We start from the raw sequence: 25720 nt of genomic DNA, 5'->3' as shown, positions 1-25720 counted from the left end.
ATCGAGTGCGTGTTTTCTGTGGTAGTGTGGAAGGAGAGATATGGGGTGGAAGTTAGCCGGTAGGTTTGGTTCAGCCCCTTGCTTTTTAAGAAGGATGACCGTGGCTGTTTTGAAAAATGGGGAGGAAGCGGAGTTAAAGGATGGGTTCAGTGAGGTGAGAGGCCACTAAAGGGGCAATAGGCTTGAATAGCCGAGGAGCAAGAGGGTCTGATGGGGCACAAGACGGGTTAGCCAGCATCCGTAGAGATAGCACTTTGTCAGTATTAGTGTGACTAGAGTAGGTGATAAAGGGAGAGGATGATGGTAGAGTAGACGGAGTGTAAAATGTAGGAGGAGGAAGGTCATGAGAGTCTCTAATTTTGGAAATGTTTGCAGCAAAGTATTCAGGTAGGTCATTCGCTGCGAGAGTGGCGATGTCAATAGACTTGTGAGTTTAGGGTGCCCTATAGCCAGCGAGGATGTTTCCCCATAACAAATTAGCAAAAGGCCAGTGGAGGGAAGCTGAAGGCATGTTCCCATTTTCCCACGCCCAGCAGTGGCCCTTAGGGCTCCATTGCGTGATCTGCAACTTCTACAGATTTCCCAAGTACCAGCAAGCAGGCTGTTGCAGTAATCCAACCTCGAATTAATTCAGGCCGCGGCCAATAACGCTCTGTTTTCCAAGGGGAGATACCGGCTGATTTAGCGCAAGAGTCTGATGTACGCACAGGAGGAGCTAATAAAGTCCACATGTTGAGAGAAATTCAGCTGTGCCTCAAAATAAACGCCCAACGTTTTTACATGCGAAGCCACCTGCATAACATATCCAGTGATAACAAACTGATCATAACGCAAATCCAGTTTTTTTGCCTTGGTCCCGACCCAAAGATGAGAAGCGCTGCTTTACTGCCATTCAGTGCCCAGGAATTGCGGGCCATCCAAGCCGGCACTATTGAAGAGATCCTGTTAATTGCCTTGGAATCATGCTCATAATCGCTGGTTAATACAAGTAGAATTTGAGTTGTATAAGTTACGCTGACGCTATCTAACAAGTCGAAAAGAGGCCTTGTGTAAATATTAAATAGTGTTGGAGAGAGGCATGAACCTTGGGGTACGTCAGTCTAGAATCACTGGGCACGCCTGGTAATCGGCCAAGGCCACTCTTGCCAAACTGGGCCCAAGAAAGGCCTTCATCGTCCAAGCACGTAGTCGCATCGACCCATCCCAAACTTTAGAAGCGAGTGGTTGACAATGTCAAAGGCCGCAGATAAATCTAGCAGTAAAAGTAACGTGACATGACCCCTGTCAATGATTTTGGTCATGCTAGATTTAAGGTCCAATAAGGGCGATTCAGTACAGTGCCTGGCTCTGAATTTAGATTGACAAGTATCCAAGATATTGTATTTCTCAAAATATTCCTGCAATTGCAGGTATGCAAGTCTGTCGATAGATCTTCATAAGATGAGGCATATTTGTGATATGGTGAGGGCGTGAAAATTCAAGATTTTTTATTAACATCAAATGATGCTTGTAATTCTGTTTCGGAAAGAGGTCGGAAATTGGGTGGAGTTGGAGTAGCCAGAAAGGAGCCAGTGGGCTGAGCTAAGGGTCCCTCAATCTCGGTTTTTGTTCAGGCTTTCTTCCTTTTCCTGCTCCCTTCCATTTCCTCCAGACTAGGTACTCTGGGTGTGATGTGTTGGGCAAAGGGCACTTGTTACAACAATAGGAATTGGGACTGTTGACAGGAAAAAGAAAGGAGAAAAAAAAGGAATTGGGACTGTTACAGCAGACTTGCTTTGGGCCAATCCCCAATACATTTTGCCTTGATAAGAAGAGGGGTGCACCCCCTCATTCTTTGATTTAATCTTTGGACTCTTTCAAGGGCGAGAAGGTTTCACTGGACCTGCTCCAAGGTTCTCTGCCATAGTTGAAGACAGAAAGCATGCATGGCAAAGGAAAGCGCTGTCCCCTAACCAGCCCCAGGGAACAGTTGGGGTGAAATGCTGTGGGTCAAGACTTCTCTAATGGCTGACCCGGAACCAGGTTCCTATCACTGGAGGTGAACGATATCCTGTGGGTGCCACCCAGACTTCCTGAAATGGGAGCACAGAATGTAAGGTCTACCCTTATCCTGGAGCCCCTGATTTGGGGCTCCCAGCCACCACAGAACCAAGGAAACCACTCCAGACTCTCCCTGCATCTCTGAACCGCCTTGACACCAATTTGGGCACATTTGTCACTGCCCAAGCTGCTGCAAGGGAACCGCTAGAGTCCTCGCCAACCTAGACACCTGATCACTTCAGCATTTCCGAGTTTTAAATGAACAGTAAAGCTCTGCCGGCCTCACATTTGAGACTGACCGACTCTTCTAGTGTCACCAACGCGACATCGCTGCCTGGTCACCAGCTTGTTCGGGCTCCAGGCCATTGCAGTACCCTGCTATTGTGTTGAGCCTGCTCGCCGCCAAAGGCCCGACTCTGTTTCTCCGAGGTCAGAGTCTTCCAGCGCTGCCAAACTGACACAGCCCGCCATTCCCAGCCTCTTTGACCCGCAAGTCGATGCTGCTGCCAAACGTTGCATTGTTGGGACCTCTCGTGGCAGCTCCACGACTCGACCACTGCCTGATGCCGAAAGCTCCCAGACTTCAGGTTCAAGGAAGAAAAGCCTGCCGTAATGCTGTTGAGCCACAGAGACAAAAACTAAGGTACTGCAAAGTGGCCCTGTCCCCTGGTCTACTTTTTGGGACGATGGGGACTTTTAAGCCCTCTTCTCTACCTGGTTTACCTTGTTTTTTAAGACATATCCTTTGAACAGTGACATTGTGCCAATCGTGTGCCTGAACACTGTGCTTGTCTAATCTGAGTGCTCTTTTCATAAATCTGCATTCTGTATGCTCTTTTACAGGGGTCAGTTTTCTGATGAGTGTAATTGAATTGTTTTTTAATTAAAAACCTATTTTTATAGAATCTTGACTGTACATTATTTTATTTTGAATTCCTTTGAAGTTGTTTGGATTGCTAATGTTATCAGCACTCGCTCGTCCTGAAGCTACAGCCTGCCCCCGGCCTGCGCTACCAAACTAAGCAAAGGAGACTTACCTTTCCTGCTGTGCCGGTTTCATGTTTGATTGAGATCACTTCTGGCTACGAAGTAGTGGTTAAAATGTATTTTCATGTGCCAAAAGCAAAAAACAATGGAGTGCACAAATGTAATACACTAAAGACATAAACTGCAGAAACAGTGGTGGCGAGCAATCGAACAATCTGGTTATAGCAGCAACGCAAAGAAGTAGTGTGGGGCTGAGTAGGCGTTTTAGCTACTACTCATTCCTGTACTCCTGCAGAGCAGTGGTTGTTTCATCACAGTGGGCTAGAGCAGTGGAGGAGCCAGCCACTTGCTTGGGAGGGCGGAAGCCCCCTACCAAACTGAGAAAGCTTCAGGCAGAAGGCGAGATACTCAGCCCGGGGGTGTTGATTGGGGGCAGGGGGAGGGGGCAGTGATGGAACAGCAAGGGTCTGTCGCATCTCTCACCTGTGAGAGGAGTGTTTACGTTTAAACAAGCATTAACGAGCAGCAGCAGTAATATTAGTGATGTCAACTACTGTCGTTTTTTTGCTCTGATGTCACAAAAATTGAAACGTTGAAGCATTTGATTGCTGGATGCCCTGTATTATTACCAACGAGAGTGAGACTTTTCTAATATATACTCCTCGAGTATCGAATATTGGACTCTGACACATTCTGGGAATTGCTTTATAACAGCTGGAAATCAAGAATGAATCTGGCTTTGGTAACTTTCATGCAATCTTTAAACCCGCTGGAGCAGTATAAATGACGTTTTCTACGTCTGTCTTGTTCGGAACTGACTTTGCTGTTCTAATTTACCTACCCTTTGGGAAATATGTAAATTTAAAAATCTGAATGCAGCCTCTGCAAAAATGATTTGCATAGAGCTTGGCTCGTGCTGAGCGGGACGTTTTTGATCATGACTGGCATTGTGTAGGTTACGGGTTTAAATTGTCTATGTATTATGGGTTTTTTTTATCGTCTTTGTGTCCTAACATTGGTGATTTAGAGTGTAAAGATGAAGTAATGATGTAATGTAGAGATGTCGTATTGTGAGTTATTGTAAATAGGAATTGAAATGAAATAGATTTATTGTATCATTTTCTAATGTTAAATTTTGAAAGCCTTATTCTTCAGCTAAAACAAATTTAAAAAACATTTTTTTTTTAAGTAAAGGCGCAGTGGCAGAGGACAGTAGTCGAGCCTGCCCATATCAATATAACCACACGCCCCATGATAAAAACAACTTTATACTTGTCATAACCAAGGTCCTACTGGGACATACCATTCATAAAATTGGTCCAGGCACCAAAGGAGGAGCTTAGTAGCATTGGTTGAAGCTAGTGTCGTGACCCATGAAACTGTCTCCTGAAAAGAACCGGGCCCTACTAGAATCTTGGGCTGGCACTTAGGGCACTGCCCTCTAAGCCAGTCCGTGCTGGGCACTGCCCTCCAGGCCAGTCCGCGCCGGGCCATAACATGTAATAACAACTGAGAATCGCAAAATAGCTGTGTGAGGAAGTGGAAGGCCAGTAAACCTGCAAGATGTCCTTGGTAGACTGGGGCCGAAGACCCCTGCAGTTCATGACTGGACAGGTGTCCTCAGCAGGGCGTGGTCGTATGCAGAGGGTGCACAGTTGTTCCCATGGCGGGATGAGGGAGGTGGGCAGAATTCTGAGAATGTTCCCTTTGGAGTGGTGGAGTTGGGAAGGGCTGAGTGAGTTGTCCAGGTGCAAAAGGGTTAGATGAAGGATGAGTTCCTCGGGTGTGGGATGTTAAGAGAGGCCAGACACCCCCCCCCCACTCCCTCTGCTAAGTGAGTTTCTCAGGCAGGCGTGGGCAGAATGGGTTCTCCTCAGTGGGGTGGGGATGGATTCCCATGCAGTGCACCGAGCCGGGAGAGCGTGTTTTGTGGGTGGGGTGTGCAGATGAGGGGACTTCTTTGGTGTTGGCCAGGAGAGCTTCCGGGGGCGTGGCTAATTCAGACTCTCCCTGGAAGCGGGCTTGATAGGAGATGTGTGCATATTCCTGTTGCCTTGCTGCGACGGAGGTGTTGTGCATGCACGGGTGGCATTTATCGTAAGCGGGTATGCGCGCTGCAGGGTAGTGTCAGCAAAGTTGAGTGCCTGCGCGTCTAGTGGGCCGGCTCTGACTGTCCTATAGGCCAAAAGCCCGAAGCGCCAGTACACGGTTCTAGTGTCGGCCAATTTCTTTGGGCCAGTTTCAAGAGTTGCCACACTAGTTTTAACCAATGTTACAAAGCAAATATGCTTTCAGATACATTATTTATAACACATTTTCACAGGTGTCCTTAGGGGGTTCATTTTCCCCCTATTGGCTGATTTGCTCCCCAAATTGGTTGGCTGCCCCCGTCTGGCAAAGAACTCTTTCGTTCCAAGAGCCTTAAAGGTGCTCCTTCGCTCAGCCGTCATTCGCGGATTTGCAGGTCATATTTGCCTAGCCTGTTTCTTTCTTCTGGCCTGAAAGCGACACCACGGCAATCAATGCGCCATGAATATCACTAAGGTAGGTGCCCTCACTATTAACAGGCTACCTCCATGCTGGCCACACTATTGTTTTCCAAATGTGCCGTTTCCAGACTGAAACGTGCTCTTAAGCTTACATTTGCTCGCTTTCTTTAAAATATGTTTATTTTTTTGTCGGGCTACCACACAAATACCTTGTGATTTTTGTTCCTCTTCCTTTGTGTTTTATCACAAGATATATTTCTAAAGCTGTTATATGCTTGTCAACCTGCTTAATCACAAGTAAATGCTTCTATTCTGCTGACTAGGAAATCAAACTGTGGGTTCATGGGTGCCAGCTTTTGATTTTCACTATGGGGGCAGAAATTCCCCCACCCTCACCCTAAATATAAGCAAACTACCACCCCAACCCATTTCCTGGCCAAACACATTTAATAGCATTTTTTTTGTTTGTTTTAAAGGAATTGCAAAAAGTCTTAAGATTTACAGCCAGTTTTAAATAAATATATAAAATCTTAGCAAAACCAGCAGAACTACCCTGGTAGCCTTCTACTGTAGGACGTGACTAGAGAATCCATTAATGTGTTGACAATTGCTGCATTAGCAGGGCAGTTCATGTACATGACTTCAACGTCAACGGTATTTAATCTTAGGCTACACTGACTCTGTGTATAGATTAATTGCCGGTGTACCAATGGCGGCTTCTCCCTAATGTCCGAAGGGCGCTGACCCATGGGCACCCTCGCCCATTTTGGAGGAAGCAAGGAGCCAGCCTAGTGTAAACACTGAACACTCCCTTGGCTGCTTTTCGCAGTTGAGGGGGTCCTCCTCAGCTGGCTTGAATTGTCAAAGGAAAACAAGGTTTCTGTTAGACAGTTCTGTTCCCCAGCCTTGCATATCCAATGAGCCATGCAAAGCCGGGGGCGTTTTTCTTCCCCAACATTGCATGGCCCATTGGGGATGGTAGCCGAGGAACGGCATATTTGTATGTGTGATGAGAAGCGCTTATGTGCCTCCTCGGACATATAAACAGAGCGGGCCACTTCGTCATCAGCACTCCAGCTCTTGCACGCATGTGCACGAGCCAGGAAGCACTCTTTGCTTCCTGTTCATGCTACACGGAAGCTGGAGCGCTGGGAGAGAACATCAGAACCGGGGGCAGAAGGTATATTGATTTAAATATGTGGATGTATGGGTGTATGCTTGTGTTGTGTGTAATGAGGGAGTGTATGATGATGGGTGTGCGTGTGAATGAGCGACTGCATGCTGCGTATGAAGGTTGTGTGAATGTGTGTGTACGTGTGTTTATACTGAGACGTGGAGCTTATTTTGGCTGGGGTGGGTTGTGCATCTGCCAAAATCGGCTCCCCAACGCAAGGCACTGGGGTGACCCAGGGGGAACGCAAGGCACTGGGGTGACCCAGGGGGAAGGCATGGTATTTTCTTTTTTTTACTGACCATCTATTATAGATGATTAGTAAAACAAATACCATCCCTACTCCTTGTCCCCTCCCGCCCCCTAGCACCTCACATGCACACATAATCACATTATGTATGTGAGGCGCTGGGGGACCCATAGGGCAGACATGGCATTTTTTTTACTGGGCATCTATGATAAATCGAGCATGGTAAGTGCGATTATGTAGCTAAACTGTAATTTTAATGCACCAAGTCTAGCCATTTCTTTCTGTGGCATGATATTTTGTAGTGGGTATCTTCGCTAAAGCAAGCATAAGTGCTATTGTGTAGCTATACCGGCATTTTGTTGCAGGCAGTCTAGCCATTTCTTACTGATGCATAACATTTTGTATTGGGTATTTTTGATAAAGTAAGCATGATACGTATTATTATAAAGCTAGAATGGCATTTTAATGCATCCATTTTAGACACATTTTCCTACTGTGGTAGGGCATTTTTCATGGTAACGCCAACTGGAGCATGTGCTTCCGTGAGGATACTGCCGTATCTTGGCAGAACACGCTTGGACATGATTTCTTATAGTATCATTACTGGCATTACGCACAAAGCAAATATGAATATGTGCTTACATGGGAAAACTAGCATACATTGGTGCAACCAGCATGGAAATGTATGGGTGCAGCCAGCGTGAAAATATTTGTATACTGGAATATACTGTTGGCAAAATGCTCCTCTGCACTGTTGGAGACTTGCATCTATTGGATTTTTTCCTGTTACCGTACAAAACCAGTTGCCAACTGTATGCCATTTCACCCAGTCTTTGCACCGTTTCAAGCCATTATTTTAAAAAGTCCTCACCTGGTTCGGGCTCCCTCGACCTGCTCCATCACAATGGCATATTTGGGGGAAATATTTATGCCCCGTCAATAAAAACACAAAAACTGGGGTGTACAGCCAGAAACTGAAAATGTGAACACTGGAGGAGCAAAGTGAGTCACCTGCAACCATTGCTAAAGAACCAAGGGAGCAGTTGCCACCCCCCCCCCGCCCCTTGTGATAATGTCATCTGTTAAACAGACTGTCCTTTACGATCCTTTGAAACTGAGGTATGAGGGATTTCTCTTCTGTTAAACTGACTATTTTTGACCAGCTATTATTCAAAGCTGAGCCGGAAGTGATAACTCTTCTGCTAAATATCACCTCGAACTATACATTAATTGCAGCTGTGCTGGGAGTGATGTCTGCTTGAAGTAAAAGTGTGCAGCCGCTTGTGGACTGCAAGGGCCTTTTTGCAACTGTTGAACAGGAGTTCACCTTTTAGGATGTATGTTAACTTGATGCAAAACGTGTATAGCATTAAACCGTCTCTGAAATGCTTAATGACCCTTTTTTTTAAACCGGATTGGTAAAATATAGTTATATTTAAACCAGTTTGGCCTGTTGACCCTTATTCTATGCTCCCCTCCTCCCCCACCATGTTGTATTTTCACCCCCCAATACTGATTTCTAGTGACGCTGCCACTGCATATTTTACCCTGAACTCCCCATTGGGCAGTAATCGTTCTGTTCTGAAAAGTAACGAATGGAAGAGGGCGATTGTGAGCCATTAGTTCATTGGTGCCAGAGCAACTTCTATGCCCCGGTCCGGCCCCGCTGGTGGGAGTTGTGTGGCAAGGGATGCACAGAACTCAGCCCCCTCCTCCCTGTGCTCGACTCTGACGTTTCATAATCCCTCACGCTCCCCACTGTGCAGCTCTCAAAACGGCTCCGTTTCCATGGTGACGGAGGATTGAGAGTTCTGAATACAGGAGCTTTACACGGGTCGGGTGGATTAAGGCAGGTGCCAGGAATCCCAAGGATCGATTCACGGGATCAGAGGAAGTGGGGGGGGGGCGGTATGGGATTGGGGTGCGTGCTACCATCACCGGACCTTATCCTGAAGAGGGTAGCGAGGGGTCAGCGCCTCACCTAGAAGCTAGGGCCCGGTCGGAGTTCGCTGGGTCTCCCCGGGGGCCTATGGAAGTCCCCTAGACCACAGGAAGTGAATGTGCAGACAGCGTCGCAGGGTGCACCTGGGGGGGGGTCAGTCACTGTAGTGGTGAACTTCTTCTAGAAGGAGCCATGGCATCGCAAACGGGCCCAAGGGTTTCCGAAAGGGGACAGGCGCGAATGGCTTCCAAATGAGCCCCGGCTCCGCGGGCCGCGTCTGGGCCCCCCCAGAGGCAGGCACTTCCCGCGCAGTTGGCGCCGAGTGCCCTGGGGCTGACATGCCCGGGGCCTTGTCCACTCGCCAGCCCGTGTGGTGGGCAATGCAGAGGGGCACGGGGCAGCCGTCTGGGTGATGGGGCCACGGGCTTTAGTATTTGGAAACCCCATTGACTGTGCCGTGCCTGCTTTTAAAGCGACCCAGGCGTTGAATATTCAACGCCGCGCCCCACGCCCCCATACACGGCCGAGTATGCCACCTGGCCCCCGTGCCCGGCGTGTGCCACCTGGCCCCCGTGGTAGGAGAGGGCACCTTGGCTCCCGTGCCCGGAGAGGGCCTGCGATTCTCAAAGCCGTTGCAGAGCGCTCGGTACTATCGCAGGATACTGATGGGTTGACCTGATTGGGATCCGCTCACGTATTCGGCTGCGTTGCTATGGCTACGGGGTCCTCGCTGGTTGCCATGGTTCCTGCTGCCGTCCTGCTTCTGCATGGCTCGGTGTGGAGTTACAGCATCCCTGGATCCCGGCGGGCGCACTGTGTGAATATTTGCCAGGGCGTCTGCCCACATCCCTGCCACCTTCCAGATCAAACGGTGAGTATTGCCACTTCTCCCAGGCAAAGCCCCCTAGGGCCTCATCACCCGGAACTCTCCACCGGGACCCTTCACCCAGTACCACTTCAGCATGACCCCGCCAACTTAGTTGCGCGCCTGCCTCCTTTTTATCACCTGTTTAAACCAGGGGTACCGTAGATTGGGCGTCGCACTTACGCCAGAGCGTGCGCCTTAATATGTGGCATACCCCGTCTAGAACCGCGGTCACTTATTGTGCACCTTACCCGTCTGGCAAGGCCTGCCCCCCCCCCCCCTTAGATGGAGCGCCAGTGGACCGGGACCTTCAGGCCAGAGCTCCTCGACAGCCTGCTTAGTCCACCCTGGGGCTCACCCCGACCACTCGTCCTTCCCCTTTCCAAGGCCCTCCGGTGAAAGCCGAGGGGGGCACCCTTGCCTTGGCTGCCACTGCCCAGCACTGTGGCATGTGCAGCGGCAGCCCGTCTGCGGCGCTGCATGTGGGAGTCCAGCGCCGCCAAGTTTCTGCAAGCCTTGCTCCTCGGTGCAGGCAGAGCCCCAGAGGTGGCGGGCTCAGGGTCTTGCGAGGGACAGGGGCGGGGCTAGGGGACTTAGGGGACACCCCCCCCCCCGGCGGGCGGCAGTGGTTGCGCCCTGGGCTTGAGGAGGGGGCTCGCTGCCGTGGAGGTGGTGGGCGTGCGCGCCGTGCTGTCTGGCCAGCCTGCTTGAGCGGCGGGAGAGCAGGTCTTTTAGGCGAGAGATGATTTATTCATAAATGCTTTCATTGCTTATTTTAATGGATTGTACAGTCCCCGCGTGGCGAGAGTGCTTTACGTGAAGTATGTGTGGGGGGTGTGTGTGTGGGGGGGGGGCAGACGGGAATGCCTGGACTAGAGCTATGGGACCGTTCGCGAGACTGGCTATGGATGGGAGGGGGGCAGGGGGGCAGGATTGCGAAAATAGTTGGTGGCCGACAAAGTGGGGGGTGGGGGCGGTTTTTCGGGAAATGTTTCCGAGGACGCACCTATCGATTCAGGTGTGAGGCAGGAATGCCCGTTTGTAATAATAAACCTCTTTACACAAGGCGCTGTAAGGACGTGTCCTCCGCCTCTTGGCGCTGTATTTCATGTATAGGTGTCCTCCTCCTCCTTACTGGATATAATCACGGCCCACTTACAGATCCCAGAACCATGACGTGTTTAGTTAGCCTGGCCCTGGCGGCTACCCCGAGATCAACTGTGCAACAATGATGGTGAAGCCTTGTTGAGGAGGGAGTTGTAAGAAGTGGAACACCGGGTGTGCACTAGTGAGCCACTGTACAGCCACTTCTGAGAGCTGAAATGCTGTAGCATGCGGAAAGGAAGGTGACGGATGCCCCAGAAATGCAACAACAGTGATTTATCCATTCTCTGGACTAACTGCAGTGCAAAGCTTCATTGTTAGAATATGCAATTCCCAAACCTCTTGGAAGTATGCAGAGAGTAGATCCAGAGAGGCTTCTGAAGAAGAGGTATCACCTCGAAACGCGTCAAGCCATTGAGAGTGGAATTTCCATCAACTTTTGATTATGTTGACATTATACTGTTGTTATGCAATTTCTCCTGTCTTCGCTACATTTTTATGTATAAATAAATAGGTGCTCACTTCATCCCTGAACACCTAAAATACAAAAACCATTGTTCCTCTGTTTGATGTTATAAATTTTGTCGAATCAATTCTCTAAAGGGTGCTTAAAAACGAATATTGCTAACTATATCCTTAAGAATCTATGCCCTTGTTGCGTAGTCCAAGAGTGTGCAGGGGACGGGAGGACTCCAACCTTGGGTCCTCTTCCCTTGCTCTTATTTGCTATAGGGTTTTTGTGCCAAAACCCTCTTTTCCTCCTCTGCACCTCATAAAAGTATCGACACCACTCCTTGTTGTTTTCAAAATAATATTTTCAAACATCTCCTCTATTTGGGTGTGCTCTCACTCCACCACTATACCTTGGGATTTGAACGCCTAACTGCAGGGTGCAGACTGGTCTCTGAGGTGAGTGCCTGTCTCGCAGGTGATGAAACGAGAGGGTTTCGCGTGTTTCACCGTCGGTGCTTGATCTTTTGGGCCAGGTGGGGGTGGGGGGTGAGGGGGCGGCGGCTGGATGAATGCTGGGACTTATTTGATAATTAGCTTTGTTAAATAGTTCGCTGGAATTGCATGCAACCTGCTGAGGCCCGGAGTCTGACCTGTGAACAGCCGCCGCCACCTTCAGGCATCTGTCTGCTACACACCCTGTAAGTCTCCTGGGCGTCTAACCTGCTGTGAGCCCACCAGGATCCTAAGCATTAAACAGCCAGGATCTGGTATGATGGGGGCAGTGTGGGCCTCCAGGACCATAACACACTGAGCTGACTGCCATTGGAAACTGACGAGGTACAGTCAGGGCTGGACTGGCCTGTGGGGAACTCTGGAGATGTCCCCGTAGTCCTCTGCACCACTAGGTGGTAACCTATTTATTTCCACGTTTTATCATAGGAAAGGGGTAGGGCTTGCTGAAAATGGGCAATATGGGGCCCTTTTGAACATTGTTTCCAGGGCCCGTTTTGGTTCCCAGTACCATGTCTGCAGCAGGTGCATTAACCTAATCGCCCCCGGTGTGCTTGGAATCAGCAGGGAGTTCAGCAACAGCAGCTCGCCTATGCAGGTACTGGAGAATATTTTCTCTTTCCTCTCGAACTGTTCCTGTCGGTGCACTTCCCGTGTTTGCTGAACGAGGGGAAGTATTTTAAAACACGTAGGGCCTGGTGGGTCATCGGGGAGCTTAAAACACAGTGTGAGATCATTTATGCCACAAACTTGGGGTGTTGAATTGTATAGAATTGGGAAGTATGTAATGCGGGAGCCTTTGGAGTTCAAAGGGGCGCCCTAGATTGGCAGGCCCGCCTGCTCCCTGCACGCCACTAGCTGTGGTGAGTTTGGGGGTGTCGCATTGTGCACGATCTTGCCCTGAACATCATGTATGTCATGGATGCAGTAGCTCCAACACTGCCACATGTTTCAAGTGTCCTCAATGCCTGTGTAGCTAGACCCGAACATGCCTCCTTCCCTCCTCCACCCGATGTGACCCGCCGAGGTTGCACTGTGAACCCCGTGGCAGTGTGGACCGCGCTGCTGGTGGTGGGCAGTGCCAGCAAGGAAACTGGACTGCTGGTCGGCACCCGCTGTGGTAAAGGGTGGCAGTCTCATGATTTGGACCTCTGGCATCACTGTCTAATAACAGTGGCTGCCAAGTGGAGTTGGTAGAGTCTAAGAAGCACCGGGCAAAGGCTTGCCGAATTTCCAGATGTGGCTGCTCGTGTTTCTTGCACTTCTGGTGGTTCTGCAATAGCGCTTAGTTCCACCTACCGTGGCTCTGCAGTAGCGCTTAGTTCCACCTACCGTGGCTCTGCAATAGCGCTTAGTTCCACCCACCGTGGCTCTGCAATTGCGCTTAGTTCCACCTACCGTGGCTCTGCAGTAGCGCTTAGTTCCACCTACCGCGGCTCTGCAATAGCGCTTAGTTCCACCTAGCGGTTAGTTGAAAGTGCAGTGGCTCTCGTTTGGGAGATCTTGTGAAAGTGAAGGACTTTAAAGGTCTAGAAAGCAGCTTTAAACTTGGTCCCCGTTGCCAAAGGGACCCACTGCAGTCCCTAGGGTGATGGGGCCCCAGCGTCTTAACCCTGGGCTGCCTGCTGAATGGGGGAGGGGGGGGGGCTTCTGGGGAATCTGAGTGGAAGGCGTGCTGGAGACCGGACGCTGTGCACAGGCAGACAAGAGAGAGAGCCGGCCCAAGGGGAACGCTTTTTTTCTGTTTTCGGTGGGCTGCCAGGTGCAGCAGGTGCCATGAGCTGGTCTAGCGCTGCGTGCGGTGTGTGCAATGGGCACACACTTTGCAATAGTTTTACCCTGAAGCGTTGCGATTCACCGTTTCAGGTGGGGGGTTTGCCGTATGGCAGGACCCCACCCCCGCCCGATCCTTTTATTGCTGGTGAAAACAGCCCCCCACTGTAGGCAGGAGCGGCGCTCCTTCGCTTGCCTGGCCGAGCAGGAGGCCAAGCTCTCGGGAAGGGAGGCGAAACTGCTTAAGGGTTACGCAGCTGTAGCGTGCTGTGTTGGCATGACTGTTCGGAGTATGGAATGCTGTGCGCCTGTGACCCGCTGAGGGTTCCTGGAATGGCAGTGGGAGAGAGGCTGGCAGATGGAGGGGGTGAGTGCGCGCGCCTGTGGCCGTTCACTTCCTTGTGTATGGCCGGTGCCAAGAGTGGACTGTGAACCAAAAGAGGCCCAGAAAATAATGTTCAAAGTGGCCCCATTTTACACATTTTCAGCAAGCCCAACCCTTTTCCTATGGAAACATTTGGAAATACCAAACGAAAGAAGCCCAGGGTGCAGAGGCCTACCTGGAAATCTCCAGAGTTCCCCACAGGCCAGTCCACCCTGGCTGGAGCTACTGCTGGGGCCTGTGCTGTCCCAGATCAGGCCCAGGGTGCAGAGGCCTACTTGGAAATCTCCAGCGTTCCCCACAGGCCAGTCCGCCCTGGCTGGAGCTACTGCTGGGGCCTGTGCTATCCCAGATCAGTCCCATGGTGCAGAGGCCTACCGGGAAATCTCCAGAGTTCCCCACAGGCCAATCCGCCCTGGCTGGAGCTACTGCTGGGGCCTGTGCTATCCCAGATCTTCAAAGAAAGGAGCGTCCTTTTGTATTGAAGCCACCCGGTGACCTTCTGAGAAGGCGTATTACAGCACTGGCAACTAGGGAACCCAATGCCTGCACCCCGTGATGAAGAGTACCCCCCCTTACATGGCCATACTCTGAAAGTGCATGTCCTTCCTCTGGCTCATGCCTGCCTCGAGTGGTCATCCGCTCTTCAGAAGGGTGCTTGACTATCAGTGCTGGAAATGGGGGGGGGGGGCACAAGGGCCGGGGGTGGAGTTTGGTGGAGGGGCAGAGTTCCGGGGAGGCCGAGTTCAGAGGGGGCAGAGCTGGCAGTTGAACTCCTACCAAAGGATGTTTGCAGTAGTTCACAAATTGAGCAATTTCTTTCATGGCTGGAAAAGTACACACACACCATAGTCGGATACGCACACAAATATATGTCCAGTCATCTTCTCAAGACTACAAATACCAGAGTCTGTTTGGGAAAGGCTTTGATCACGAGCCCCGGCTTTGCGGGCACGATAATGTGCTGCTCTGTGTGCTTGCGCAGAGCAGATTACATTACCGTGCCCGTGGAGCTGGTGGCTCGGTGGTTATTTCTTTTCCAACTGGATCCTGCTCTGTGTGCACTCTGCGCTTTCTGCTCGGTCACAGGTTTCTTCACCCTCTGCGAACCTGAGGGCTGTCCTCGGCAGGGGAGTATCCAGCATTGCAAGAGTGGAGGGGGGGGGGGGGCGGAGTGAGCTACGAATAAAGTCCTGTTCCTCCCCCCCCCCAAATGCAGTGTGCGCAATTCCATACGGTCTCGCTTGCATCCCCAAACCGGCCATTCCCACCCCAATCTATTTTTTGGTAACCGTAGCGGCAGATGGCATCTTAACACAACTGCACAATCATTACAGATGCAGGAAACTCATCCATAGAGGGCTCTGTCCAGGCGTTCGGGGGCAAAATACATGCAAACCTCCTAATTTGCATATGGATTGCAGCAACAGAAGTGACTTCACAGAAAAGGGCATTGCGCGGAGCATCGGCTTTGATACACGGAGGCACCATGGAAATGACTTTAGAGTAAGTTGCCATAAGTAGAGCAAGTGGCAAATAGCTTTCTGGTGCAACATAACTAAATTGCACTATTATTCTATACGGGGCAACTGTGTATATATAGTCACTGGGCTTTATTATAATAGCACGATATATTAACATAAGCTATGACGTGAATCTGAATCACTTGCAGAGCTGCAGATAAGACCCAGTGCGATTAGATTATTTGCCCAGGATCACATCACACACTTTGGTTAAATGGTGAAACCGATGTGGACAATTTAAGCAACTGAGCACATGTTCCCAGGTTTAGCCGATATACGGCTTTAATAAGGTTTTGCTTCACATGTCATGTGCTTAAATAAATAATACTTTATTTATAGCAATGCCTTAGAAGCCGACCACATTACATCATAAACTAGCCTTTTATAGTAAACTAACTATACACTATATATATAATCATAGAAATCTGCTGAGCAATGAGTATGGCTTTAGTTTTATTTCCAGGAATTGAAGAATGGGAGAGGGTGCACAGCTTGTTTCTTTGGTTTTGATTGAATTAGTATCTGTTGAGTATACTCTTAGATTTACTTCGAAGGGTGCAGCCCATTATACTGTCACCGTGTGGGACACACGTTTTGGTGAAAGAGAAAGGACCTAGGCTAGTTAGCCTTCGGTGTGGGCCATACACCTAAATTACCCCAATAGGGTTAAAACATTTGATTTAGATTGTAAATGACAGTTAAGCCATCTTCAATAAAGTTGCTTCATAGTACTTTTATTTTGCAAGTTATTATTTTGTTCAAACTTTCCTTTAGTTAACGAAAGGTTAAACTTCACCAATTCGTTTTGTGCTAATGCAGTGGCAAAGGAAATTAACCTAGGGCTAATGCATTTCGGAAAGGTAACTTTCCTTCTTCAGAGCCAGGTTAAATGTACAAAAACATATACAAAAAAATCTTTCTGTTAGAACATTTGGAAAAATTTCAGATATATATGCATTCAGAAGAACAGGGTACCCTCAATTGACAAACACGTACATGTAGACAGAGAGAAGAGAACATTGTCAGTGATTTGTAAACATAACATTGCATGTATACGGTATATATTTTTTAAGTTTTGTAAAGACTGGTATAACCCGAACATCTAGTTGTACTTCAGTGAAAGTTTACATTAGCTCTGATTGTTGTTTCACTTAATATCTTGTGGTAAAGTATTCTGGGAGATGAGACTAACTCCTGTGTCAGTAGTGCCACATGCATTAAACTACTTCACGCCGTGTTATCACTGACCTGAAACAGGTGGCTTCAGTGCATGCCATTCAAATGTTCCTTGTCAGAACGCTGCAAAATGAAATAGTATGCTGCATTTAGTCACTATCGCTCGTGGTCGCTTCTAATGCGTGCCTGTCTATGTAAAAGAAGAGCGCTTACCTTGTGAATGTATAGCTCACTCGAGCGAAGTGACCTCCGACAGCGGGTAGCAAGAAAGCTTTACTTCCGTCTGCGTGTGTATATGTTGTGTTGTCATGGTGATGTGAATCTCAAAATGGCGGATCGCGGGTGCAAGAAGTGGCCATACTGGAGTGGGCAATTAAAAGAAGTGTTAGTACTAATGTATGGCAACACAGTTGCATGAACTCGCGGGATTGTACAAATGATGCAAATGATACCGATGATAATTGGTTGCTGCATGTCTAACGCGTGATGATAACTTGTACTAATACCAGTGTTGAAAAACGAAAAGGGTAGTGCCTTATATGCGAAAAAGACCCTTCTGAAAGGAAACTAAGTGCGCTTATATGGTCATAACTATTTGACAAGAGAAAGCTATGTGAAACACTTAGTCTGTGGAGTATATAACGGGTAACTATGCAGATTAACATGAATAAATACAATATAGTAAGTAATTATGCTGAACTTAAACAAAACCGTGTCTTATCATAGAATCAGTCAAGTTGCTGGTACTAATCCCTGTGAAGTAAATTAAATATAGTACTGTAAGTTACGTAGGGTAGTTAGAGATCAAAATATGTTCTTATTTGTGACTTGTAGTCATAGATGGATACAGTATTAACAGGTGCTTACATTCTCAAGAGTGACATGTCTGAAACACAGGTAAGTTCGATGTGTTGTAAAAACAAATACGATTATAGAAAACAGTTGAGATCGAACTCATTGTTCATTCCTCGAGGTGACAAGGATTCCAGTCTATCAATCCAGAAGTATTCTCTTTGCTGTCTCTTCTTCTTAGTGTCCATGCAGGTATTTTCAATGACTTCTAATACCTGGAATTTGATCTGGGAGATATTGTGCTTCTTTTCATTAAAGTGTTTAGCTACTGCTGAGTTAGTGTTCTTATTGCAAATGCATGACTTGTGTTCATTGAGGCGAATGCGTACTTTTCGTCCTGTTTCTCCTACGTAGTACTGTTCGCAGGGACAGCGTATGCAATATATGCAGTTCTCTGTTACATGTAGCGTGGCATTTTATTGCAATTTTATCCCCTGTGTACGGATGCAACACAAAAGCTCCTTTTATAATGTTGTTGCAATTACTGCAATTCAGGCACGGATACGTGCTGAATTTTTTGGTTGGACTTCTTCTTGGTTTATCATCGCGTGTGTTGACGAGCAGGTCTCTTAGATTATTGGATCTCTGATAACCAAATGTAGGTGGATCGGTGAACAATTCTTTGGTTCTTTCATCTTTAGTCAGGATTTGCCAATGTTTGTTAATGCACCTTTTGATTTGCATACTCTGGGTAGACAATTTGGACACGTATACCAAAGATGGTGATGTCTTGGTGTCTTTAGGAGTCAGGGTGCTTTCTCTTGTTTTAGTTGCTACCTTCTCCGCTGCCATCTTGATATCCTCCTCGGGATACCCACGGTCTTCCAACCTCTTACTTAGTTTAACTAGTTCTTGCTCAAACTCTCTCTGGTCACTGATGATCCTCTTGAGGCGAAGCATTTGTCCATAGGGTACATTTCGTAAGGTATTCTGAGGGTGAAAGCTAATCCGGTGCAGTAAATTGTTCCTATCTGTAGGTTTGGAGAATAGAGTTGTGGTGATCTGCTGATTATGTACTTTGACTTGAATGTCCAGATAATGTATCCCAGGGTTCCCTATCTCAGAGGTAAATTGTATCCGGTGGTCAATGCTATTGATGTATTGTAGAAATTCATTTAATGTTTCTCTTGTGTCCTGCCATATACCAAAAATATCATCGATATACCGTACCCACACTTTGAGCTTGTCTTTCCACTCTGCTTTTTCTAAGATGTTTGTCATTTCAAAGCAATACATGAATGCATTGGCATATGATGGTGCCATGATTGCGCCCATGGCTGTGCCTGAAGTATGAATATAGTAGTCATTCTTGTATCTGAAGTAGGAATTCGTAGAGATGAAAATGAGGAGGGACATAATACATTCTTTAGCTGCCCCTATTTCGCCTTCTTGTAGAAGGAGCCATTCAACTTGCAGCTTCTGAGACAGAGATGAGTGAAGGTTCTGATGTTGTACTTAAATCCCCCATTCACTCAGGCTGAGCTAGGCTCAGCCAGCCAATCACACACTGGGGCATTCATCATACGGCAACCCAATCAGGCTCATGGCATTCAGGTCATTCACCCAAAACCAGACACGCAAAACAGTGGATATGTATTGGGGGCAACTCGCAGCCTTTCAGAGCACACACTGCATTCACTCGAGTTTCAGGCAGGGCTGGCTCGGGCAGACCGCAGGCTTTGTGACACAACCAAAACCAGACACTCACAACACAGAATATGAATTGACTCCCCTTTGCATTCATTCAGGTCCCACTCCTAGGGTGTACCCAAAACAAGTAGTCCCTGGGAAGGCTCCTACTAGTCTGGCAGGGGCACCTCCAGAGCCATATATGGTCCTTTCACCCAACCTCCAATCAGTGCGAAGTGGAAACTGAGCCGAGATTTCTCAGGAGTTTGAGAAACCGGAGGCAAAGGCAGGAAGCCAAGAGGCTTTCATGGGCCATCTTGCCTTTGATCAGGAATCCATTGATTCCTATGGCAGGGCCTGGGTGTCCCAAAATGGGGGGGGAGACACAGAGCCCCTGCTAAATTAGCATGCAGCTGCCTCAAGCCCTTACCCCGCTCTGTGGGGCAACACACCAGTGCCCAGAAATGCACACAAGGGGTACCAAGGTGTACCCCTACCCATGGGTGCCTCAGGGATATCCCATGGGCCTTGTTCACCAACACCAAAACATGAAGAGCTGCCCCGACTCCTGGGCAGAACACTGATGGAAAACAAAGACATGGGGATTTGGACAAGGACGAGGAGGCCCTACCCCCACCCTCCCCAAAGCATTTCCAGCATCACATTATCATGTCTCTTCCCTGGTTCATGCTCATTGGTGAAGTCTAGCCCTTGCAGGCTAATTGACCACCTGAGCAATTTGGGGTTTTCACTTGCTTATGGTCAGTTTGGATCTTAAAGGCTGACCCAGTAAGGTAAGGTCTAAAATGCCTAAAATGGCAAATTATGTGAAAGGATTCCTTTTCAACAGTGGCCTACCTAAATTGTCTACCTTTCAGTTGCCTACTGATGAAGATTATGAGATGCTCTCTCCCTTTGTCATCCAACTGGGACAACAATTCCTGTGTCACTGGCATCACTCTGCAGTGCCCATCAGCAGATACAGCTGACCGAAAACTGCAAAGATTTGATGGCATTCGCGACACCCTTCTGAATGTACCACCAGTGGACGAAGGCTACGAAAAGAAATTGTGGAAATATGTTCCCTGCTGGCCTCCCCCCCCCCCGCTCCCAACAAGCCCCATTCCCACAACCGCTTCCATGTGCAATCCAAACCCCCAAACAAACACCTGCTATTTAAGGGAATGTTCAATGCAGCGTACTGAAGTGCAAGTTTCAACTTCCTTGTACACTTATTTTAAAAACGAAACCATTCCAGAATGGTTTCTTTTTAAAACAAAGAATAGGAACAATGAAACGAAAACAAAAAAGTAGTGGTGCCCCACTCCCAACCGCTGCTGCCCAATTCGACCATTGTGTGCGGTATCAGAGAATGCTTTTCGGGTTAGCGTCGGCATTGGCTGTGCTGCAGAGGGCCATGGCAAGGAGATTCTGCAAGGCTTACAGGGGGCATTTGTCCATCAAGATATTATACATTTTTGGAAGGGGAGTGGAGGAACATGATTGTAGATGGAGAATGGTTTTGATCAGGTTGAAAGACAAGGGTTTGAAGGTTGAGAAGAGCAAATGCAAATTCAGAGAAAAAGAGGTGGGGTATTTGGGGCATTTGGTGTGTGAAAAAGGGTACAGGACCAAGGTGGATGCTGTTGGAGCCATCAAATATACCCCACACCCTACAAATAAAGACGAGGTGGGGTCATTTTTGGGTTTGGCTGAATATTACAGAAAGTTTGTGAGGCATTTTGCCAGTTTGATGGAACCCATTAGAAGGTTAGTGAAGAAGGATAACTAATTTGGTTGGAGTGATGAGAATGTGGAGGCCATGAAACTCATCAAGGGGCATTTGTGATGCCATGGATTTTGGGGGTTTGAAGCTGGGAGGTGTACTAAGATTGCTGTAGACACAAGTGGTGTTGGGAGCAGTGTGGTCCCAAATGGTGGAAGGGCACGGGAGAGTGGTATGCCATGCTTCTAGAGCTGTAGCGAGTATCGAAGCTAGATATTTGGTAAGAGAGAGGACGTTATTGGCTTCTGTGTGAGGTTCTAATTATATCCAGAAGTATATGTAAGGAAACCAGTTCATGATCTGCACAGACCACAAGCCTTTGGTAGAGTTGTCATCCGTGAAGGGGATATGCAGGGCGGTTCTCAGATTGGCAAGGTTGAGAATCATGCTCCAGGACTATGATTTAGAATTTAGATTTCTTTTATCAACTTTGCTGTTGAATGAACAAGGGATGACAGAAGAGGCTGTTGAGGATATTGTAGCTGTGGTGTTGGATGTCAGATCAAGAGAACGTTGGGAAGAGGAGTTGAGGGGTGATGAGGTGTTGCAGAGTGTCATGAGATACACAGTCAGAGGATGGCCGGCGAAAGGTGTGATGGATGAAGGAATGTTACCTTTTTGGGAAGTACGTAATGAGTGTTCGATCGAGGGAGGATTGTTGAGCATGGGATGGAAGGTAATTATGCCATGTAAAATCTGGGATGAACTCCTTGAGAGGGCTCGCCAGGCCTACGCCATCAAACAAAATCTCAGAGAAATTTTGCTGGCCCAGGATGGATTTAAGTGTCGAAAGGTTTGTAAGGAATTGTTGGCCATGTCAGAATTCTGACAAGAGTTTCAAAGTGAGGAAATTGGAGTTGATCAGTATGCAACGCCCAGGTGAAGCTTGGGAACAATTGGGTGTGGACTTTGTGGGACCCATATAATGTGTTGGTAACTGAGAAGATGTTAGTTGTGATGGTCGACTATTGTTCTAAATGGATTGAGGCAAAGTTTGTACAGAAGATTGACTCTTGTGAAGTGATAAAGTTCTTTGAACCGGTATTTCGGAGAGAGGGTTATCACTGAAGAATTATCAGTGACAATCGGGTGCAGTTCAGGAGCGGGGGAGATGACAAAATATGCCAGCAGTAGGGGTATAGAATGGAGATTTTTTGGCACTTGATCACCCACAAACACGGTTATGGTGGGGTACAACAAGTTCATGGTAAAGATGATGGAGCAAGCAATCGGGAATGATATGGCTGTGGATGTAGCGGTGATAGACGGGGGCATGAAAACATCTGCGAAGGGTGCAGAGAAGGTTAGTATGTGGAAGGAACATTAAAGATCACTGGTGCTGATACTGAATTACCCACGGTTTCCTGTCCTGTTCTTAATGGTGTGAGCAGGTCCACCACCCTTTGCTTACAACTTGTTAGTTATGCGCTCCACCGTCTATTCTGGAGCACTGCTCTTTTCACCCGCTGCCACAGTGACATCTGTTACCTTCGGCTTATGCTCCGCGTAGAAAGTGTTACAGAATGTATGCGCGCACCAGAGAATTTGCTAACCTGTGCAGTGATAATGTGGTGCAGAGATCAAGTGGGGCTTACCTGCATGTTGTATGTTTGAGGGCAAGCCCCCACAATTGCGACTTGGAGCACACTCCCCTTAATGTGCTCTTGGTCTGGACTGCTTCCCTCGAATGCTAGAATTGATCTCTTCTGTGGTTGGTGATCACGATCTGCATTGACTCCTACCACTGTCACAGGGGAGTTCAACAGCCTCACCATCTACGGGAAGCACACTTCAAGAATGAGCGATACATTTCCCATGCGTGTGGCCCCATAAACCATCATTCTGCACAGCTGTTACCTGGGTTCCAGCTCTGATAGTTCAATTCAATGTAGAAAGTCCCAAGTCTCTTGCTGACAGAGGTTCTTATCTTCTAAACATCAATGTCCGCTGCAAGGTCCTGATTAGCTGTAGGGCTTACCGGGTCTCAGTATAGCCAACACCCGGTGGGTGCCCCAGGCGGATGCAGAGCTGCTCTTTCCTCTGCCACTGCACGTGGCTACTTCTGGATACATGCTATGAGCTTACGCAGTCCCTGATGGAAGGAGAGATGCTCCTGATACTGAGCAGCACAATCTGAGGCTACAAGTGTACTACAATCTGGGTTCCTCTCCTAGTTTCAGGTTCCTGCGTTTCTTGTAGTTGGCTTTGTCACAATAGCCCTTTAAGTGTGTGCTGCTCAGGAGCCAAGTATCATCACACAACAGCTGTGATCAGAACTCGTGGGCACCTTGCATTATGAGGTTTAACTGTTTTTGTCATGAGTTGTCAAACCCTGTGCTCCAGTTGGGAATAGTGACTGCATGAGTCTTGTTCTGCAGGTCAGAGTTCCTGTGGCATCCGGGTCAATTGCTGGGGGATGGGAGAGCAGCTGGAGGCAGCAGAAAAAGGCCCATTGAAGTTGGGCCATGTTGAGGAGCAATCCTGCCAGTGGAGGCATGGGGGGGGGAAGAGTGCATGTGATCTCTAGCAAGTGTGACCTACATGAAGAGACCTTCCTGGGAAGTGCCAACATCACAGGAGAGTGGTTTAAAATGTTCAGTCGGCTTGTGCAGCTGTATGTCTCTGTCCGCTACCGCTACCAACCTATCTTGGCATTTGTGTTCTTACCTCATTTGTTTTCAGTGGTCATTGTGGAGATTGGATCCACATGGGGGTTTTGAGGACACATGGTGTTGTGAGTGGGCTGAGAGAGACCGGACTAGTGAGAGAAACCATCCTGGTCTTATCCTGGGAACAAAGTCTGATCCCCCTACAATTTGGGGGTGGGTGCGTGTTGTGGTTGGCTGTGTGAGTGGGTGGCTGTGGCTTCTGGCTAGTCTGCTTATCCCACAAGCAGAAGATTCGTCTTGGGAATGAGGACCAAGTACCTAGCAAATTGCAAATCTAACATCAACATGTAAGGCCATTATCATTCTTTTAGATCTGACCTAGCACTACTTTAGACATTTTCCCAAACACCCAAAGTTAATGTCACATACATTTGTTGGTGTGACACCATTTGGCCTGGGAGGTCGAAAATAGCTCCTGGTGGCTGTTGGTGTGAAGCTAACCAGGCTCTTCTAGTCTACAAGCCAGAGCTGAATAGCTTCCATCTCCTGGCAATTTCGAACCGTGATGTATCAATTGTTTTGCATATCGCTACATACAGGAATCTACCTGCTTTCAAGAGCTTTGATAATAAGTGCATTATTGCCTAATTTAATGGTAATCTGTTTTGACCTCAAAGACCAAGGGCCGAGCCGGCTCTGCTGTAATTCAAACGTACAAATTGCAGGCTTGCGCTACATAGCGGAGGAAGGATGGCCCAGGGGCAACGCGTTTGTCTTGGAAGCAAGACAACGGAGTGCAACACAGGTTCGAATCACGATCCCGCACTTATAAACCACTCGCTGGTGTTAAGCGTGTTATACATGAACAATAAAATATCGGCGGAAATAGCTCAACTCAATGAGCTACCTTCCCAGAAGATTTGAGGTTCCGAAGTAATTTTAGTGTTTAATCTTCAGGTCTGTGACTTCTCACAATTCGGTTCTTCCACATCTGGTGCAGCCAGATCAAACTGGTTTTATCCCAGGCAGGAGTACCATGCGTAGCCTGAGGAGGCTCCTTTTGCTTTTATATGAATAAAGATATGAGGAAGAATGGATTGTGGTGTTTGGCCTTGATTCCTACAAGGCCTTTGACTCGGCTGACTGGGGCTTTCGATGGACGGTGCTTGAGAGCATGGGATTGGGACCCAGGTTTATTCAATGGCCACCTTTTGTATGATGGATCTACGTTTAGAGTGGTTGTCATTATGGTGGTGTGTACCCGTGACGAGTGTGCAGAGGGATGCGCCAAGGCTGCCCACTGTCGGCAATGATTTTCACTTTGGTGATCGAGCCATTGGCAAGGGTGATATGCAGAAAAGAGTCAGCTCGACTGTATATGGGTGGACGGACGCACTGCATATCACTGTATGCAGGTGATAGATATTTTGTTCTACTTGCATGACCCTATAAGGGAATTGACGCAGATAGTTGACTCCGTCAAAGAATTCAATACCTTGTCTCAGTTGGTTATCAACCTCTCTAAACCTGCCACATACACACTGCCAGATTCCCTCCCTGTGGCCAGGTATGGTGGCGGGCTATGAGACTTCTGGGTTAGAAGTTACCTTTCCTGCCTGAAATTAATCTGTCAAGCAGTAGATCCCAAAGTGGGAAGACAGTTTCGGGTTTGTGTTTCGCATGGGTCAGGGTGGTCGTGTGGGGGACATATACAGAGATGGCTCTGTGCTTTTACATCGCGAATTCCGGGCACAGCACGATGACACCAGGTTTAACTTTCTGGAGTATGCTAAATTGAGGACTAACATTGGAAACCTCTGGAAGGGGTTCCCTGCAAGACCTGCAGTACATGTTAATAATGTGCTGCGTGGGCTGACTGGAGGTTGGTAGACATTGGACTGAGATTTATGTCAGAGGTTGGGTCTAGGACAGGTGGAGGGGTCAAAGCCTGGAACAAATGGGTGAGTGATCTGGGGGAACCGACAACTGACAGGGAGTGAGCCAAAGCTTTACTTCACACAAAGCAGATAACAAGAATCACTAGACTTCAATGTATGAATGGATTCTGAGGGCGTACATCACCCTGGTCACTGTTGAGGAAATGGCACCAGGGGCTGGACCGGATTGCTAGCATTGCAAAAGGGAAGTTGGGACATTTTTTCATATGTGGTAGACATGC

The 25720-nt window shown here is 48.1% G+C and overlaps 1 protein-coding gene across 3 annotated transcripts in view; it reads left to right on the top strand.

Annotated features, from left to right (window-relative positions):
• The window catches only part of RHOBTB2 (Rho related BTB domain containing 2), a 314611-nt gene that overhangs the window by 191579 nt on the left and 97312 nt on the right, over positions 1-25720 (top strand). Inside the window, exon 1 of one of the 3 annotated variants that reach the window (XM_069617692.1) lies at positions 9665-9750. The exons of the other annotated variants lie outside the window; for them this stretch is intronic. The gene's annotated coding sequence lies outside the window, so the exon portion shown is untranslated. Of the gene's footprint in view, positions 1-9664; positions 9751-25720 lie in introns of those variants that run through there. 3 annotated transcript variants of the gene reach the window in all.

The sequence above is a fragment of the Ambystoma mexicanum genome, chromosome 10, assembly GCF_040938575.1.
Source record: "Ambystoma mexicanum isolate Mex_15411 chromosome 10, UKY_AmexF1_1, whole genome shotgun sequence".
Taxonomy (NCBI): domain Eukaryota; kingdom Metazoa; phylum Chordata; class Amphibia; order Caudata; family Ambystomatidae; genus Ambystoma; species Ambystoma mexicanum.
This window is presented reverse-complemented; position numbering and strand designations above follow the sequence as displayed.